The 20,426-nt window shown below is 39.8% G+C and overlaps 1 long non-coding RNA gene across 3 annotated transcripts in view; it reads left to right on the forward strand.

Annotated features, from left to right (window-relative positions):
• The first annotated feature begins 14,294 nt into the window (after positions 1-14,294).
• Positions 14,295-20,426, forward strand: part of LOC123849318 (uncharacterized) — a 49,385-nt gene continuing 43,253 nt past the window's right edge. Inside the window, exon 1 of one of the 3 annotated variants that reach the window (XR_006792029.3) lies at positions 14,295-16,841. This is a non-coding gene — a long non-coding RNA (uncharacterized LOC123849318). The remainder of the gene's footprint in view (positions 16,842-20,426) is intronic. The other 2 variants (XR_010407809.1, XR_010407810.1) reach the window with 2 other exon arrangements.

Genomic DNA, 20,426 nt, shown 5'->3' on the forward strand with positions numbered 1-20,426 from the left:
ATAATGCCCAATCAGGCCTAGCCTTTAAGTTCCTAAATGTATTTCTCACGTTCTCCTGTTGCCATACAAAATATTCTGTGTTGTGAATGTACCATCTATAACAGAACCAAATCTCTTTTATGGAAATAACTATTTTTCAGTATTCACTCTTATAAGTAATAATGTGATAAAAACATGTTTGAGAGGTTTTTTTTCATTCTTTGGGGGTTTGTTTTTGTTTTTTGTATTCTGAGTTACTCTTTCAGACAGTTTGGCTAGATTTTTTTTAGTCCATTCTCTTTTAATATTGAGCCTCCCTACATGCTGTTCCTGCTGTTTGTTCAGTTTAGGACAGTCTTTCTCCACACCAGCCTGTCTCCTCTTCCTCTGGCCAACTCATGTTCACATTTTGTAGGTAGAGAGCTAACTCCTCTTAGCCTGTCCCCCAGGATAGCCTCCCTGCATCCTCAAAAGCTGAATTTAGCCCCCTCCCCCAACAGGTGCTTCCCTAAAAGCTTGACTTCACCTAGCAGAGCCCTTTGCACAAATGCTATCTGCCTATAAACAAGACTGAGTTCCAGAAGGGCTGGACAGTGTCTGGTTTGTTCTCATCCACAGGTTCTAGTCCACTGCCTGGAATATAGAAAGCACTCAGAACTACTAGCTGGAAGATTGAAATATTTGCTGCCTCTCGCCAGCTTGCTTTGCAATTTGCCTCACTGTTCGCTCTTAGCCCTGAAATATGGAAGTGTCTTCCCAGTAGCTTTGCCAAAACAGCATTACTGGTTGCTGTTTCCTTATTGAGAAGTGCAAATGGCATTACAGTTTTGTTTTAATCAACTCTGTATTAATTATTCACTTGTGTGTTCCCCACTAGCCTCTAAAGTCTTCAAGGGCAAAAACAATCTTGTCTCTGTGGCCCCAGCACCAAGTAGAGTGTCTAATATGTAGCAGATTAGAAAAATATGTTCAAGACTCTCTGTATCCTTTTTTTTTTTTTTAAGATTTTATTTATCTGACAGAGAGAGACAGGAGAGAGGGAACACAAGCAGGGGGAGTGGGAGAGGGAGAAGCAGGCTTCCCGCGGAGCAGGGAGCCCAATGTGGGGCTCGATCCCAGGACCCTGAGATCATGACCTGAGCCGAAGGCAGACGCTTAACCGACTGAGCCACCCAGGTGCCCCGATCTCTCTGTATCCTTAAAACTGCATGTAAATCTAGAATTATCTCAAAAATGTTAACAAAGATTGCTTACTTTGGGGGTGCCTGGGTGGCTCAGTCAGTTAAGCATCTGCCTTCAGTTCAGGTCATGCATCAGGCTCTTTACTCAGCAGGGAGCCTGCTTTTCCTTCTTCCTCTGCCCCTCCCCACCGCTCCTGTTCTCTCTCGCTTTCTCTCTCTCTGAAATAAAAAAAAGTAAAATCTTAATCGGAGGGGTAGACGAACCATGAGAGACGATGGACTCTGAAAAACAAACAGGGTTCTAGAGGGGAGGGGGGTGGGAGGATGGGTTAGCCTGGTGGTGGGTATTGAGGAGGGCACATTCTGCATGGAGCACTGGGTGTTGTGCACAAACAATGAATCATGGAACACTTCATCTAAAACTAATGTTGTAATGTAAGGGGATTAACATAAGAATAAAAAAATTAAAAAAAAAAAAGTAAAATCTTAAAAGATTTATTACTTTGCACTGACATACCCCAAGCCCCCCTTTGAAGGGAAAGAAAACTGGTGGGCTTTGAGGAACAGTGGCTGGAGTCCTGCCTGGTTTTCCTTGGTAACAGAGATTGATGGGCAGCATGGTACAGGACAAAGAACATTAAAACTAAGATCAGATTTTGCATTCTGGCTCAAAGCTTTGGGAAAATTACTTAAACCTTTTTCATCTCAATTTCCTCATCTGTAAAATGGGTTGTGGAGGATTTCCTGTTAATTTAAAAAGAGAACACCTCTCCACTTTATTTTTAATTGGCCTGCTCTTGCCAAATACCGTTCATCAAAAGATAGCACATACTGTTCATCAGAAGATAGCCATCCCTCCTTCATCCAGCTACCTCTTACTCCAATTCCTGATTATATACCTACAACACAAAAATATACTCATTTTTTGCCCATGGAGAGTTTCTCAGCAGAGAAATAGGTCATATTCACAGTCCACTGTGAAAATTAATTTATGTTAAGAGAGTGCTGACTGGGGCGCCTGGGTGGCTCAGTCGGTTAAGCGTCTGCCTTCAGCTCAGGTCATGATCCCAGGGTCCTGGGATCAAGCCCCGCATCGGGCTCCCTGCTCAGCAGGGAGCCTGCTTCTCCCTCTCCCACTCCCTCTGCTTGTGTTCCCTCTCACTGTGTCTCTCTCTGTCAAATAAATAAATAAAATCTTAAAAAAAAAAAAAAGAGATAGTGCTGACTAATAGAACTTCACACATTGATAGAAATATTTGTATAGCTCAAAACATGACTAGTGCCACTGAGGAACAGAATAAATAGATTTAAAACAATTTTTTTTTAAAAAATTCAAAATAAAATTTTATTTAATCTTAATTTATATTTAAGTGTTATGTATAACTAGTGGCTACCATGTTGAACAGGACAGTATTAAGATACCTGTGTCTGGATTGTCCCTTTTAAATATGCACTGCCCCCGGGAGCAATGAACTTGTAAGACATTAACCCCTTAGTCAAATGAGTTTGCCAGCATGAACTGGCCTACTAATTTTAAGACTAAAAGGGAGTGAGACAGGGAGAGTTTGGGTAGGACAGGGAATGGAGCAATGGGACTGAGAAGTCTGAATAGGTGCAGGGTAGGCTTTGGGGTGGGGCATTTCAGAACAGATTGATTCAGGATGGCTCAGGAAGAGCCTAGAATTAAAAGGGGAAAACTAAGGTGAGTGGTAAGAAGAGCAAGGTTGCTGAATACAGACACTTTTGCAAATTTACCTAGACCTAGTCCTGAGAAAGGCACAGAGAGAGAAGTTTAGTACTCACTTGGGAAGCTGCATTTCCTATAAAGTCTTTGAAGTCCTTTTTGGTAATTGTAAAGTGGGAAGTTGAGATGAGGATCTGGGTGATGAATACCTCAGCCAAGACCAAAGAAATTAAAAGAAAACCCCAACAGTCTCCCCAGCTCCCAATAAAGGAAAAAGAGGAGCTTTTTGAGGAGGAAAGCTTTTGTTAAGCCTGGTGAATTCCTTCTGATAATTGAATTATTGAAGTATTTGTTCACCTCCTTCTCTTTGAATTTGCCTGTCTCATCCCAGGTAAAATGTGCAATGGATGGAAACAGCGATTGATTGCAAAGTGTCTCAGTTGATTGAAATCCTCTTTGACCCAATGAAGGTTTTCTGTGGGTTTGGAAAAAGAAGGGGTGAGGGGTGGGGAGAGGGGAAGGCTGTCCGGAAACATTCTCGTGGTCAGTGTCCTGTAATCAGGCTTAATCTGGGGGCAGGTGCACCCCCTTTTGCAAGCCCATCCATCTTCTTGAATTCCCTCTTTTAAAGATGAGGAATCTAGGACTCATCTGCTGGCCACCTGGGCACCTTTCTCCCATCTGTGCTGCCGTGGCAGAATGTGCAGCCCCTGATGGGGTGTCCCTTACTTACAAAAACTCCACTTGGATTTCTAATCTTCACTTATGATTTCCCCTAAACATTCATTGAAAGTTTTCCAACATGGTTCTTTTTTGTTCTTTTTGCTCCCACTGATGCAAAAGATCTTGCCACCACTCACTCCGTTTCGGAAGTGGATGCCAGCCAGCTGGACATAAAGTGTAAACATACTGTGTATAAGACCCTCTGCGACTTCCAAGCTGGGAGGGACCCAGTGGTTGTCTGTTCCCACTGTCCACTTTAGAGATAAGGAAACTGAGGTGTCCGATCAATCAGTGCCTGACTCTGGAACCCTGTTATAACTCCCCCTAACTTGACATTGTTTCAGCATCATTGCATCTAGTTTTTCACCTTGAAGTTGTGTCCATGTGGAACAAGCAAGTTGTACACCTAGAAGGTATGCTTTTGAGTAATTTAAATCTTAGATCTTACATTTAATGAAGAGCTAAGATCAGTTACACAAACTAATGGCCTTCACTGGTCTAATTCCACAGCAAATGTCTCAGTCCTCCATTTTGTGTTGAGTAGATAGGCACAGCTGTATTTCACATCACTTCCAGAAACCTAATCATTTCTTCTGCCCAAACCAGAACCTTCACTATTTTCTGTGGTAGAGTAGACTCCAGTTGATTTTTATAAAAAGTTGAGCCTTGTATAATTTGACATCACTCTGCATCTCACTTCTATTGGTTTCCAGGGTTCTCTCCTGGCCTCTGCCTCTGGGTGTCTATTTCTGCTCTATGTACTCTGAGAAAAGAGATTCTCTCTGACCAAGTCTCCCAAAGAGCAGAAATGAGGCTGGTGAGCACTGCATCTGATGCAGAGAGAAAGCATTTGCAGAAAATGCTTATACCCCTAATTTTTAATTTTTATCTTAAAATTTGCACTCAAGAACTCTGCCAAGGGAGGGAAGTATACCAGAAAATATGCACATCTGCTCTGATGCTGATATTACTGTGATGACTCCAGGGGCTCCCTGGAGTAGGGGGTGATGAGAGCCAGGTGATGCTCCTGAGGAGATGTGCCAATTTGAAAAGTGGCATCTGTGAAAACCTAGTAAGAACACAGAGAATGTGCTTGAACAGATGGTATGTGAAGAATGCTAGAATAGAACAATTCTCTGAAAACCATTAAGGATTAATAAATGTGGCAAGGGGAAGGGATTATAAATGATTAATAATGACTAAGTGATATTATTAAAATTGCCTATGTAGTTTAACTCCAAAAACTGTTTATTTTTTTTGTTTCTGGTGTTTTGGTACAGGTCAGTAGTTACCAGTCAGAGCAGAATTACATAGTGCAGATAAGTATTTTCCATGCAGCTTTCTAAAATAGCATGTCTCTGCATTGCAAAGGTTATTCATAAGATCAGAACAGAAGATTTAGACCTTAGGTGATAGATGTGTGTTATGGGAGTTACACTCACTGAAAAGCATAAATAATAGATTTAAATAAATATATTTGTGGCTATATTCTTATGTTGATGTAGGTTAAACTCTAAAGCAGTGCAACTGATTTTAGAGAACTCCATTAGAAAAATCAGTGTTCTGGACTAAAGATCAATTTGGAACTTGATAAGCAAGGCATTGCCACAAAGAGTTACAGAATAGATAAAAATTATTTTAATTGACATAGCAACGATTTGTTTGTAACCTTGTGCGTGGTGCTGCTAAAAGACCTGTGATGAATAAATAGCTTATTCTTTCAAGAAAGATAATGATTTTTCCTTGCCCCCATAATTTCACTCTTGATTTGTTCTAAAATTAATTTGGCAAAAGTCAATTTTAGCTTCTGTTATGTAAGAACATCACAAACTATGACTAAGTGAAATATTTTAAAGGGGCTATATTGCTCTCATTTTTAACAATTATGTTCAGCTGCCTGTAACTAAAAGAATGCTAACTAAGGATTTTCTATGTGTAGGGATTACTTTCCTCCTGTGAAAAGATGCCCAAAGATTGGCAGTCCAGGGCTGGGGATGCTAAGGGTGTCACCAAGGATTAAGGTTCCTCTTGGTGATTTATAAACTTTAGAAAGGTGCATCATTTGGTCCTAAATACAGATTTGTTTCCTCATTCCTTTTTCTGCATGAGTAAGTTCTGCTGTGATCCCTATATCCAATGTCCATGTTCCAACGTGAACATTTGTTCCAAACCATTGGTCATGATCCTGACACCTGGAGTTATTCAGAACAATCTATCTTTTGAATTTTATTGCTTTAAAAAAGATAGCAGATCATAGAAAAAATCAACAGAGAAATGTACAAAGAAGAAAATAAAACCCATGTCATACTTTATAACCCCAAGCAACTCCGATCAACATCATGATGAACATTCATCCAGAAATTGTTACATTTCTGTATATCTGTATATCTGTACACACACACCGTATGTGCACACATACATATATAAATTCATACATACATAATTATACATATTATATAATTTCACACTCCTATTTTTATATATAATTTTACATATATGGGATGGTGATAAACATAACATTCTATAACCTTTATTCACTTAATGATATATAATAGTAATTTTTCCATATGTAAATCTTTTTCTATATTTACATCATCATTTTAATGGCTGCTGGGATTCTCTTGTTCATTTGTGCCCTGCTTGTTGTGTAAACAAAATATTAATAGAGTTTGAGCACCATCACAATGTCTAGTTTTTCCTCAAGTCTGATGCTTCTAGTCATGTGTAATGGTGTACTATAAAATCTAAGTACTGAATTAGACTACATTAAGGAGTCTAAGTCTCCAGACCGCAATCTGAGAGGCAGAGTGATATATTGAGGAGGTCAAGAGAACTGAGTTCTTTTTTTTTTTTTAAAGATTTTATTTATTTATTTTTTTAGAGAGCGAGTGAGAGAGAAACAGCATGAGAGGGGAGAGGGTCAGAGGGAGAAGCAGGCTCCCCGCCGAGCAGGGAGCCTGATGTGGGACTCGATCCCAGGACCCTGGGATCATGACCTGAGCCGAAAGCAGACGCTTAACCATCTGAGCCACCCAGGCACCCAAGAGAACTGAGTTCTAATACCAGCTTGAGAACTTACTAGCTGTGTAAACTTCAATCACATCTCCTGTCTGGGCCTCAGTGTCTACATTTGTCAACCAATGGTATGAGTGTAGTGACATTAAAGTTGTCTCTTCTACCGGCCCTCATGTTTTATTATTTTATAGTGGTATGTCTTTCATTACTGCTAAATCACTATCAGCTCCATGAGAACAGGGACCAGATCTGGATTATTACTCATGTATAGCCAAGTATGGCACTGAGTAAGCAGTAAGCAATAAAAATTTGCTGAGTGGGCGCCTGGGTGGCTCAGTTGGTTAAGCGACTGCCTTCGGCTCAGGTCATGATCCCGGAGTCCCAGGATCGAGTCCCGCATCAGGCTCCCTGCTCGGCAGGGAGCCTGCTTCTCCCTCTGACCCTCCCCCCTCTCATGTGCTCTCTGTCTCTCTCATTCTCTCTGTCTCAAATAAATAAATAAAATCTTTAAAAAAAAAATTTGCTGAGTGACTAAGTGCCAGCTTACCTGCATTCTCAGTTACTCTTCAAAAATACCAGGCCATTCCCTTCCCCATCTTGCTTGAAGCCAAATATAAATGTAGAGGAATAGTCTAGAATAGCTACTCTTTCCATTTGGAGATACCTTGTTTTATGACTCTTGGTAAGACTTTATAGATTTATTTACAAAAACTCCAAGCCTGCCTTGTTTATTTTCTCCTGAAATGCTTTATTCACTTTATTGGTCATTATCAATGAAATAGCTCCTATATTTCCATTTCTAGGTGCTCATTGCTAGTACAGAAAAAGGTTATTGATCTTTGTGTATTTATCTTGTATTGAGCCATCTTGCCAAATTATCTTATTAATTCTAGCTATTTTTTTTTAAACTAGAGTTTCTAGGGTTTCTGGAAACAAAAACATATCAATAAACCAAGAGAGTTATCCCAGCTTTTCAACATGTATACAGATTATATTCTTTGAATTTGCTCATAGCTCGAAGACAATATTGAATAGCTAGGGACAAAAGAATAGGAATAGAAACTATATAAAGTAGCCTACAAAATACCCAATGAATATACGCTACAGATACTTCAGTGAACCAGGCACATGAAAAGGATGGCAACTTCCACTCTTGTATGAGAAAACATACTATAATAAAAAAAAAAGGAAAATACTCAGTTTTACTGTTATTCATATATCAAAGTGACAAAAAATAAAAATAAATACAGCATTTATTGCTGGTGAGATGTGCCCTTGAATTTCTAACTTGCTAATAGTAGAAATAGTCTCTATCAATACATACTAAAATGAAATGTTCATATATATATTGATATAGCAGTCCTACTTTTGAGAATTGAGAAATACTTTATATTCAGGATGCTAATATTTTGTTACCTTAAAAATATTTTTCCTGTATGTGTCTTGTCTTTTTCATTTTCTTTGATTGTTTTTTGGTGCTCAATTTTATTCATTTTAATGTAGTTAAATATATCAATTTTTTTTTTTAGCTATCATTGTTAAGTCTGCTTCAGTAGTCCTTTTATACTATAAGGTCACAAAGACATACCTTTAAGTTTTCTTCTGTTACTTTCAGAGATTTGCCTTTTACATTAAGTTTGAAATTTACCTGGAATCCATTTATTTGGAGATAGGTCCTGAAATAGGGTTACAAGGTCACTTTCCCTCCATGGATGACCAGTTGTTGTAATATTCTTTATTAAATAATATACTCTTCCCCAAGTGATTTGCAAAGTTTTTTCTGGCATGTATCAAGTTTCTGTAGTTGTATCAATCTTGGGGCTCTCTTTTCTGTCTGTTGCTCAGTTTGTCTATTTCTGAGACAATCCCATAATGTTTTTAACTGCTATTGATATCAAGCTTTATAAAACGTTTTATGTATGTGGGGAGTGTTCCTCAATCTGTACTTGTTCTTTTTCAAGAGTGTGTTTGCTATTCTTGGGCCTTTGAATTTCCATATGAGTTTCAGAATCCACTTTTCAAGTTCAAAAAACCTGTTTTTAAAACTGGGGCTTGGATTAGAAATGAATTCACTTAATATGTCCATGTGAGAAAATTGCTCTTGAGACTACCTAATATATGTCTCTGCATTATTTTAGGTTTTTAAAAATGTCTTGTTCCCCAACATCATTTGTCATAGAGAAATACAACTCAAAACTACAGTGACCTATCACCTCACACTCATCAGAATGGCTAAAATCAACAACACAAGAAGCAACAGGTGTTGTGAGGATGTAGACAAAGGGGAACCCTCTTACACTGGTGGTGGGAATGCAGGCTGGTGCAGCCACTCTGGCAAACAATATGGAGATTCCTCAAAAAGTTAAATAGAGAACTACCCTACAATCTAGCAATTGCACTACTAGGTATTTACCCAAAGACGACAAAAATAGTAACTCAAAGAGATACATGCACCCGGGATGTTTATAACAGCGTTATCTACAATAGCCAAGTTTCAGAAGCAGCCCAAGTGTCCATTGACTGGGGAATGGATAAAGAAGATGTGATACACACACACACACACACACAGACATACACACATATATATATATATACATTCACACACACACACACACGACTATTACTCAGCCATAGAAAAGAATGAAACCTTGCCATTTGCAACAACATGGATGGAACTAGAGAGTATTATGCTAAGTGAAATAAGTCAGTCAGAGAAAGGCAAATACCATATGATTTCACTCATATGTGGAATTTAAGAAACAAAACAAAGGAGCAAAGGGGAAAAAAAAGAGAGGCAAACCAAGAAACACTCTTAACTATAGAGAACAAATGCAAGGTTACCAGAAGGGAGGTGGGTGGGGATGGGTTTAACTAGGTGATGGGGATTAAAGAGTACACTCGTGATGAACACTGGGTTTTGTATGGAAGTACTGAATCATTATATTATATACCTGAAACTAATATTACACAGTATGTTAACTGGAATTTATTTTTATTTTTATTTTATTTTTTTTAAGATTTTATTTTTTAATTTTTTATTGTTATGTTAATCACCATACGTTAGATCATTAGTTTTTGATGTAGAGTTCCATGATTCATTGTTTGTGCATACACCCAGTGCTCCATGCAGAACGTGCCCTCTTTAATACCCATCACCAGGCTAACATATCCACTCACCCCCCTCCCCTCTAGAACCCTCAGTTTGTTTTTCAGAGTCTCTCATGGTTCATATCCCCTCCAATTTCCCCCCCTTCATTCTTCCCCTCCTGCTATCTTCTTCTTTTTTTTTTCTTAACATACATTGCATTATTTGTTTCAGAGGTACAGATCTGTGATTCAACAGTCTTGCACAATTCACAGCACTCACCATAGCACATACCCTCCCCAGTGTCTATCACCCAGCCACCCCATCCCTCCCACCCACCCCCACTCCAGCAACCCCCAGTTTGTTTCCTGAGGTTAAGAATTCCTCATATCAGTGAGGTCATATGATACATGTCTTTCTCTGTTTGACTTATTTCACTCAACATAATACCCTCCAGTTCCATCCACGTCATTGCAAATGGCAAGATCTCATTCCTTTTGATGGCTGCATAATATTCCATTGTATATATATACCACATCTTTATCCATTCATCTGTCGATGGACATCTTGGCTCTTTCCATAGTTTGGCTATTGTGAACATTGCTGCTATAAACATTGGGGTGCATGTACCCCTTCGGATTTGTATCTACATTTGTATCTTCGGGGTAAATACCCAGTAGTGCAATTGTTGGGTCGTATGGTAGCTCTATTTGCAACTTTTTGAGGAACCTCCATACTGTTTTCCAGAGTGGCTGCACCTGCTTGCATTCCCACCAACAGTGTAGGAGGGTTCCCCTTCCTCCACATCCCCGCCAACATCTGTCGTTTCTTGACTTGTTAATTTTAGCCATTCTGACTGGTGTGAGATGGTATCTCATTGAGGTTTTGATTTGGATTTCCCTGATGCTGAGCAATGTTGAGCACTTTTTCATGTGTCTTTTGGCCATTTGATGTCTTCTTTGGAAAAATGTCTGTTCGTGTCTTCTGCCCATTTCTTGATTGGATTCTTTGTTCTTTGGGTGTTGAGTTGGATAAGTTCTTTATAGATTTTGGATACTAGCCCTTTATCTGATATGTCATTTGCAAATATCTTCTCCCATTCTGTCGGTTGTCTTTTGGTTTTGTGGACCGTGTCTTTTGCTATGCAAAAGCTTTTTATCTTGATGAAGTCCCAATAGTTCATTTTTGCCCTTGCTTCCCTTGCCTTTGGCAATGTTTCTAGGAAGAAGTTGCTGTGGCCGAGATTGAAGAGGTTGCTGCCTGTGTTCTCCTTTAGGATTTTGATGGACTCCTGTCTCCCATTGAGGTCTTTCAACCATTTGGAGTCTATTTTGGTGTGTGGCATAAGGAAATGGTCCAGTTTCATTCTTCTGCATGTGGCTGTCCAATTTTCCCAACACCATTTGTTGAAGAGACTGTCTTTTTTCCATTGGACATTCTTTCCTGCTTTGTCAAAGATGAGTTGACCATAGAGTTGAGGGCCCATTTCTGGGCTCTCTATTCTGTTCCATTGATCTATGTGTCTGTTTTTGTGCCAGTACCATACTGTCTTGATGATGACAGCTTTGTAATAGAGCTGGAAGTCCGGAATTGTGATGTCGCCAGCTTTGCTTTTCTTTTTCAACATTCCTCTGGCTATTTGGGGTCTTTTCTGGTTCCATACAAATTTTAGGATTATTTGTTCCATTTCTTTGAAAAAAGTGGATGGTATTTTGATGGGGATGGCATTGAATGTGTAGATTCCTCTAGGTAGCATTGACATCTTCACAATATTTGTTCTTCTAATCCATGAGCATGGAACGTTTTTCTATTTCTTTGTGTCTTCCTCAATTTCTTTCATGAGTATTTTATAGTTTTCTGAGTACAGATTCTTTGCCTCTTTGGTTAGATTTATTCGTAGGTATCTTATGGTTTTAGGTGCAATTGTAAATGGGATCTACTCCTTAATTTCTCTTTCTTCTGTCTTGTTGGTGTATAGGAATGCCTATACACCAACAACATTGATTTCTGTACATTGATTTTATATGCTGCCACTTTACTGAATTCCTGTATGAGTTCTAGCAGTTTTGGGGTGGAGTGTTTTGGGTTTTCCACATAAAGTATCATATCATCTGCAAAGAGTGAGAGTTTGACTTCTTCTTTGCCGATTTGGATGCCTTTGATTTCTTTTTGTTGTCTGATTGCTGAGGCTAGGACTTCTAGTACTATGTTGAATAGCAGTGGTGATAGTGGACATCCCTGCCGTGTTCCTGACCTTAGGAGGAAAGCTTTCAGTTTTTCCCCATTGAGAATGATATTTGCTGTAGGTTTTTCATAGATGGCTTTTATGATATTGAGGTATGTACTATGTACCCTCTATCCCTATACTCTGAAGAGTTTTGCTCAAGAAAGGATGCTGTACTTTGTCAAATGCTTTTTTTGCATCTATTGAGAGGATCTATGATTCTTGTTCTTTCTTTTATTAATGTATTGTATCATGTTGATTTGTGGATGTTGAACCAACTCTGCAGCCCAGAGATAAATCCCACTTGGTTGTGGTGAATAATCATTTTAATGTACTGTTGGATCCTATTGGCTAGTATTTTGGTGAGAATTTTTGCATCCATGTTCATCAAGGATATTGGTCTGTAATTCTCCTTTTTGATGGGGTCTTTGTCTGGTTTGGGGATCAAGGTAATGGTGGCCTCATAAAACGAGTTTGGAAGTTTTCCTTCCATTTCTATCTTTTGGAACAGTTTCAGAATAGGTATTAATTCTTCTTTAAATGTTTGGTAGAATTCCCCTGGGAAGCCATCTGGCCCTGGGCTCTTGTTTGTTGGGAGATTTTTGATGACTGCTTCAATTTCCTTAGTGGTTATAGGTCTGTTCAGGTTTTCTCTTTCTTCCTGGTTCAGTTTTGGTAGTTGATATTCTCTAGGAATGCATCCATTTCTTCCAGGTTATCTAATTTGTTGGCATATAGTTGCTCATAATATGTTCTTATAATTGTTTGTATTTCTTTGGTGTTGGTTGTGATCTCTCCTCTTTCATTCATGATTTTGTTGATTTGGGTCATTTTTCTTTTCTTTTTGATAAGTCTGGCCAGGGGTTTATCAATCTTGTTAATTCTTTCAAAGAACCAGCTCCTAGTTTTGTTGTTCTGTTCTACTGTTCTTTTGGTTTCTATTTCATTGGTTTCTGCTCTGATCTTTATTATCTCCTGCTGGGTTTAGACTTTATTTGCTGTTTTTTTCTCTAGCTCCTTTAGGTGTAGGGTTAGGTTGTGTACTTGACACTTTTCTTGTTTCTCGAGAAAGGCTTGTATTGCTATATACTTTCCTCTTAGGACTGCCTTTGCTGCATCCCAAAGATTTTGAACAGTTGTGTTTTCATTTTCATTGGCTTCCATGAATTTTTAAAATTCTTCTTTAATTTCCTGGTTGACCCATTCATTCTTCAGTAGGATGCTCTTTAGCCTCCATGTATTTGAGTTCTTTCCAACTTTCCTCTTGTGATTGAGTTCCAAAGCATTGTGGTCTGAAAATAGGCAGGGAATGATCCCAATCTTTTGGTACTGGTTGAGACCTGATTTATGACCGAGGATGGGATCTATTCTGGAGAATGATCCATGGGCACTAGAGAAGAATATATATTCTGTTGCTTTGGGATGGAATGTTCTGAATATATCTGTGAAGTCCATCTGGTCCAGTGTGTCATTTAAAGTCTTTATTTCCTTGTTGATCTTTTGCTTAGATGATCTGTCCGTTTCAGTGAGGGGGTGTTAAAGTCCCCACTATTATTGTATTGTTGTTAATGTGTTTCTTTGCTTTTGTTATTAATTGGCTTATATAATTGGCTGCTCCCATGTTAGGGGCATAGATATTTACAATTGTTAGATCTTCTTGTTGGATAGACCCTTTAAGTAGGATATAGCGTCCTTCCTCATCTCTTATTACAGTCTTTGGTTTAATATCTAATTTGTCTGATATAAGGATTGCCACCCCAGCTTTCTTTTGTTGTCCATTAGTGTGGTAAATGGGTTTCCACCCCCTCCCTTTAAACCTGGGGTGTCTTTGGGTCTAAAATGAGTCTCTTGCAGCATATCGATGGATCTTGTTTTTTAATCCAATCTGATAGCCTATGTCTTTTGATTGGGGCATTTAGCCCATTTACACTCAGGATAACTATTGAAAGATGGGAATTTAGTGCCACTGTATTGCCTGTAAGGTGACTGTTACTGTATATTGTCTGTGTTCCTTTCTGGTCTGTGTTGCTTTTAGGCTCTCTCTTTGATTAGAGGACCCCTTTCAAGATTTCTTATAGGGCTGGTTTCATGTTTGCAAATTCCTTTAGTTTTTGTTTGTCCTGGAAGCTTTTTATCTCTCCTTCAATTTTCAATGACAGCCTAGCTGGATGTAGTATTCTTGGCTGCATATTTTTCTCATTTAGTGCTCTGAATATATCCTGCCAGTCCTTTCTGGCCTGCCAGGTCTCTGTGGATAGGTCTGTTGCCAATCTAATGTTTCTACCATTGTAGGTTACAGATCTCTTGTCCTGAGCTGCTTTCAGGATTTTCTCTTTGTCTCTGAGACTCGTAAGTTTTACTATTAGATGTCGGGGTGTTGACCAATTTTTATTGATTTTGAGAGGGGTTCTCTGTGCCTCCTGGATTTTGATGCCTGTTTCCTTCCCCAAATTAGGGAACTTCTCTGCTATGATTTGCTCCAATATACCTTCTGCCCCTCTCTCTCTTTCTTCTTCTTCTGGGATCCCAATTATTCTAATGTTGTTTTGTCTTATGGTATCGCTTATCTCTCGAATTCTGCCCTCGTGATCCAGTAGTTGTTTATCTCTCTTTTTCCCAGCTTCTTTATTTTCCATCGTTTGGTCTTCTATATCACTGATTCTCTGTTTTGCCTCATTTATCCTAGCAGTTAGCGCCCCCATTTTTGATTGCACCTCATTAATAGCCTTTTTGATTTCAACTTGGTTAGATTTTAGTTCTTTTATTTCTCCAGAAAGGGTTTCTCTAATAACGTTCATGCTTTTTCAAGCCCAGCTAGTATCTTTAAAATCCTGATTCTGAACTCTAGGTCCAACATCTTACTAATGTCCGTATTGATTAGGTCCCTGACAGTCGGTATTACCTCTTGTTCTTTTTGTTGAGGTGATTTTTTCTGTCTTGTCATTTTTGTCTAGAGGAGAATAGATGAATGAGAGAACAAAATGCTAACAGGGTAACAATGTCCCCAGAAAATATACTCTAAACAAATCAGAAAAGACCTGAAACCAGGGGAAAAGAAAGGGAAAGAAAGAAAAAAGAAAAAGATAAAAACAAACAAAAACAACAAAAAAAAACCCAGAATATGATCAAATATGCTCAGGCTGGTGCATAGGTCAGTGCCACACACTAGATTCGGGGTGTATTTTGGTCTGTTAGAAGAAAGTGCCTCCCAAAATTTTAAGGAAAAACTTATATATGTACAAAAATAAGGGTTGATACGTTGAAGGGATGGAATATGACTGTAAAGATGAAAATTATAAAAATTTTATAAAAGGAATTGATAAGAAGTTGTTTGAAAAAAGAAAGAAGAGGTTAAAAAAAAAAAAGGAGAGAATGTGATCGGGCAGGAGACTAGAACAAAGCCATACACTAGAGATTTAGGGTATATTTTGATCTGTTAGAAGAAACTGTATCTCAAAATTTTAAAGAGAGAACAACTTAAATATATATATGCCAAAAATAAGGGTGACTACTATGAAGGGATAGAATATGACTCTAAAAATGAAAAATAAAAATGTTTTATAAAAAAGGGATTGATAAGATGTTGGTTGAAAAAGGGAAAAAGAAAAGTTCAAAAAAAAAAGACAGTTAAAAAAAATTAACTTCAAAAGACTAAAGAATCATGGTAAAAAAGCCGTGAATTCTATGTGCAGTATTCCCCCAGCGCTGGAGTTCTGCCGTTCTCATTGATCGGTGAACTTGGTCTTGGCTGGCTGGTCTCGCTGATCTTCTGGGGAGGGGCCTGTTGCCGTGGTTTCCAAATGTCTCTGCCGGAGGCGGAATTGCCCCGCCCTTGCCCCCTCCCGGCTAAGTGATCTGCTCGGGTTTGCTCTCCGGGGCTTTTGTTCCCTGCGAGCTTTCCGTACAGCTTTGGAGGCCGAGAGTGAAAATGGCGGCCTCCCAATCTCCGCCCCAGAGGAGCCGAGAACTCGGGGCCCGCTCCTCAGTGAGCCCCCAGAGAAAAGCCGTCAGTCACTCCTGTCTCCCTGGTCTCCGGCCGCACCCCGTGCTCGACCGGCCTGTGACCGCGTGTTTCTATCTCTGGCCCCCGACCCTGGGTGGAGTCTCCAAACCCAGCAGATCCTTGGGGTTCACTTCCGTGCCGCTCCTCCCGGGGGAGAAGGGGAGTCTCCCCGGATCTGCCCTTGTTGGGTACCTGCTTCCAGAAAGTGGTCGCTTTTCTGTTCAGAGTTGTTGCTATTCTTTTCTTCGATCTCCTGTTGGGTTTGTAGGTGTTCAGAATGGTTTGATCCCTATCCAGCTGAATTCCTGAGACCAGACGAAATCCAGGTCTCCTACTCCTCTGCCATCTTGCTCCGCCCCCCCAACTGGAATCTAAATAAAAACTTAAAAAGGTCTTTCACTAAAGTTTTAATTTTTTCTCTTTAAGGTTTTGAACATCTGTCACTAGATTTACTCCTAAGTAACTTAGATTTTTCTGCTATTATGTATGATGTCTCTGGTGGCTTTAAAGTATGTTCACACATTCTTTGAAATGCCTCCCTTTAAAAGGTGGAGTTTAACTCACTCTTACTAGGTGTGAGATGGACTTAGAGACTTAGTACTGTGGAAAAAATAAAGCAGGAGAAATTCAGAGACTAGATCATAAAGGCTTCTTCCTTGCTCTTTTTCAGATCATTCTCTGTGCAGGAAGGCAGTTATCATGTCATGAGAATATTCCTGCAGTCTTAGAGAGAGGTCCAAATGAAGGGAACTGAGACCTGGTTGAGGCCTGCAGCCTCCATCCCTATGAGCAGGCCATCTTGGAAGGAGATCCTCCAGCTCCAGTCAAGGATTCAGATGACTCCAGCCCCCAGCCTCCACCATGAACCTGCAACCTCATTAGAGATCCTGAGCCAGAATCATCCAGCTGAGCCACTCCCACATTCCTAATCCTCAATACCGTAAGAGGTAAGAGATGATAAAGGTTTATTGTTTTAAGCCACTAAGTTTTGGAATAATTCATTGTGGAATAATACATAACGAGTACACCTTCTTAAAAACTATATTTTTGGTTTGCAGAATGCAAATGACTTTTTACATTGCCAGCTATCTTGTTAAGCTCTCTTACTAATTGCATTAATAGTAAGGTTTCTGTAGATTTTAATGAGTTTTATGTAGACCATCATTTTTCATGCACTTAAAGCAGCTTGCTGGCTTTCTTTCCATTCTTTATTTATTTTTCCCCTTAGTGCAGATGGCTTGGTCTTCGGTATGACAATGACTAGAAATAATGATAGTGGGTATCCTTGTCCTGTTCTGATTTTAAGGGGATTTTCTGATACTTTTCCCCTGAAGGATGGTGTGGTGTTCTGGAGGACTGATCCTAGGTTTCTGATAGAATATCCTTATAGGGTCAGAGAGTTCTCGCTACTCTTAGTTGATTCCCTCAACACACGAATACACACGTATCTGTGCTAGTATGTCTGTAGTTACAGATACAATTTACATTCTCTGCATGGAAATGATAAATCAGAAGACACGAAGACACAAACATTTAAAATGCTGTTGGGTATTGCTCAATCACCTCCAAAAAATGTTGCATCGGTATAAAACCCCATGAGTAGTTTATGTAAATGGTTCTCCTTGTGTCACCAACCCTTTTCCTCTCCAATGACAACCCCGGATTCTCTTAATAGTAACAATAAAAGCAGCCAGTTATATAGCAGTTACTGGGTTCCAGGCACTGTTCTAAGGCTTCATTTATATCAGCTCTTCTAATCCCCCAACCACCCTTGGAAGTATGCACTTTTTTTTTTTTTTAAAGATTTTATTTATTTATTTGAGAGAGAGAATGAGAGAGAGAGAGAGCATGAGAGGGGGGAGGGTCAGAGGGAGAAGCAGACTCCCCGCCAAGCAGGGAGCCCGATGCGGGACTTGATCCTGGGACTCCAGGATCATGACCTGAGCCGAAGGCAGTCGCCCAACCAACTGAGCCACCCAGGCACCCGGAAGTATGCACTTTTGTTAATACCAGTTCACAGGAGAGCATCTGTGGTACAGAGAGGTTCAATAACTTGCCCAAAGTCACACCACTAGTAAGTGACATAGTCTGGATTTGAACACAATCATCCCCAAAGTCCATGCTCTTAAATCTTATGCTCCACTGCCTTTTATTGCTGGCAGCTGAGTGTTTGCCCTGTGGCAAGAGCTGCTAGACCCCAATCATCACAGTCCCCTTCTAAGTGAGAATTGTTGTCGGCCTCAGTGTTCTGCATACTGTAACACATGACACACCTTTGTTGTTGAGTGAAAGTGTTGGTTTGATGGTGGCTTGATGGGGTGGTTGATCTTCCTATGCTCTTTGGTTTTGTTTCTTTCTTTCCTTGTTAAAATGTGAATTTCAGTTGTAAAAATTGTATTCCGTAAATATAGTCCTATTAACCTCTCTGCACACAACTTGGTTCAGATATATACAGATATGATATTCACAGATGTTATTCGTAGCACAGAACAAAATCAGTTAAATATTTACTCCTAGCTTCAGGATTAACCTCAGCTTGCTTTAGGCCATTGAAATTATTACCATTCAAAACAGAACAACATACCTATATGCACTAGTATTTAGGGTAAAATTTATCAACTGTCTTACTGATTTCATACTATGAGGGATGAGGTGGTTGATCTTCCTATGCTGTTTGATGTTCCCGAGTGGTGGTCCCTCCAGGCCGTGGGGAGCTGTCCTGGGACTGGAGTTAAATTGAGACCTTTTGCATGATTTGGGAGAAGGCATGGGGTTGTAGTTTGAGTTGAGTAAGGACAGCATTCATATCTGTATTGAACAAGAGATAGTCTGAAAAAACGAGGGCTTGGGAATGAGGAGGACTTGGGTCTCATCTTCTGTTCTACTTACCAGGTAGGGTTTATGCATATTTTTATATGCATAAACCTGGATTTTCTCATCTATGAAACAGGGGCCACGGTAGCTGCTTTGTGGGGTGGTGCAAGAATCAAGTGGGATGGTGCGTGTAAATGGTCTCACTGGTACCTGGCACACACAACTCCCTCTGCAAGTGTGAATTCCCTTCTTCCTCCCCTAGGGCAGCTGCGTGTCAGGGTTGCAGATCTCCATGTGCGAGAGTACAAAACTAGCCCTGAACTAAAACCTAAAATCTAGTGAGTAATCCACAACATTACAGGTGAGACATAATAATGTATGAGCAGATATTTCTACTAGTATGAAAGAGGCACCTGAAAACTTACAGTGAGCCAGGGACGACTCAATGTACAACTATGTACATTACATAGAGCTAATTTCTAAATTCCTCAGCAAACTCCATAGGTTATGTATGACTATTATTCCCATTTGGTGGACAAAGAAACTGAGGTACAAAGAAATCAAGTAACATGTCCTTGGTTGCACAGCTAGTAAACAGCAGAGCTGGGATTCACACTCGGGCTACCTGGTTGCAGAGCCTCGGCCATGTTATTCTACCTATGTGACAGCTCAGAAGAGAAATTCCTGACAAATGTTCTATTGAGAGAAGATCAGCTAGCAAATTCACACTGCAGGTTTCTGCTTGGCTACCCATTTCCAATGCTGAGTTTTTGTTTAGGTGCTGACGCCTGTGTGGGTTATATCTTAAACTAAAGTTAGTTTGAATCTCTACTATTCTGTTTCTTTCATAGAGGATCACTCATCCATCTGTCCATCCCCATTTCATTTACTCATTCAACAGTACTTGTTAGGCCTAGAAAGTGGGACTGATGCCCGACAAGACTTGAAATCAAAAGACCTAGTTCCGAATCCTGTTTTTCCATTTCCTAGCTGTGTGACCTTGAGTAGGCTCATCTGAGCCTCAGCCTTTGTGGGTTAAATGGAAGAAGTAACACCTACTTCTCTGGGTTATTCTGATCATTAGGCAAGATCGTATTGAAATGGAGAGTGATTTGGAACCTGTAAAGTGCTATGCAAATATTATTTGATGTAACTATCCCACAAAGAGGCGCCAGCCAGAAGCCTTTGCTTACTTAAGCAAAAACCTAGCTTTGGGAATAGGAAGTGTATTAAATGGCTCACGGTCCTTCTTTTATTGCTGATCTCAGCCAGGGTTTGAGCTTTAGCTGTGACACCTGCTTGTGAATAGAGAGAAGCTTTTTGGAAAGCTGGTGTGGGGATCCCACTTTCCCTTCATATAAGTGTCTTCATGGGAATGTGATAGGTCTGTCAGCAGAGTGTTGCCTCCTTTGTGGTCCAGAATACAAATTGAAATACTAGGCTACAAAATTATTGGCATTTCCTTACATGGAGAAGATGTTTAAAAATAAACAAGTGGTGGGGCGCCTGAGTGGCTCAGTCGTTAAGCGTCTGCCTTCTGCTCAGGTCCTGATCCCAGGGTCCTGGGATGGAGCCCCGCATCGGGCTCCCTGCTCCGCGGGAAGCCTGCTTCTCCCTCTCCCACTCCCCCTTCTTGTGTTCCCTCTCTCACTGTTAAATAAATAAAATCTTAAAAAAAAAAAACAAAAAACAAAAACAAGTGACTCATGGGACTTGGT

This window comes from Mirounga angustirostris, unplaced genomic scaffold, assembly GCF_029215605.1.
Source record: "Mirounga angustirostris isolate CCGP_5_RB_7025 unplaced genomic scaffold, mMirAng1.0.hap1 SCAF_15, whole genome shotgun sequence".
NCBI lineage: Eukaryota > Metazoa > Chordata > Mammalia > Carnivora > Phocidae > Mirounga > Mirounga angustirostris.